The sequence below is a fragment of the Penaeus monodon genome, chromosome 19 (assembly GCF_015228065.2).
Source record: "Penaeus monodon isolate SGIC_2016 chromosome 19, NSTDA_Pmon_1, whole genome shotgun sequence".
NCBI lineage: Eukaryota > Metazoa > Arthropoda > Malacostraca > Decapoda > Penaeidae > Penaeus > Penaeus monodon.
In genome coordinates, this window is record NC_051404.1 from 14036569 (window position 1) to 14036804 (window position 236).

The 236-nt window shown below is 33.1% G+C and overlaps 1 protein-coding gene across 1 annotated transcript in view; it reads right to left on the bottom strand.

Moving 5' to 3' along the window:
• The window catches only part of LOC119585067, a gene marked incomplete in the record, with an annotated part of 5085 nt that overhangs the window by 3982 nt on the left and 867 nt on the right, over positions 1-236 (bottom strand).

The window sequence follows — 236 nt, forward strand, 5'->3', positions numbered from 1 at the left end:
TGTGTATGAGGTTACTTATGAAAGATATAAAAGAAATATGACACAGACTAAGTTAAGACAAATGAATGATCCATTCAAAGTTGATAAAGCAATTAGTAAGCATATATAACAATCTTATATATAACCGTATTTGACGGCATAAAGGCCTCACTAGCGCATTATATTTAGGGATAAAAAGTCTCCCACCTTCGTATAAGAGGGTAATTTTTTAAGGTATTTAGAGAGGGGGGTGCTTC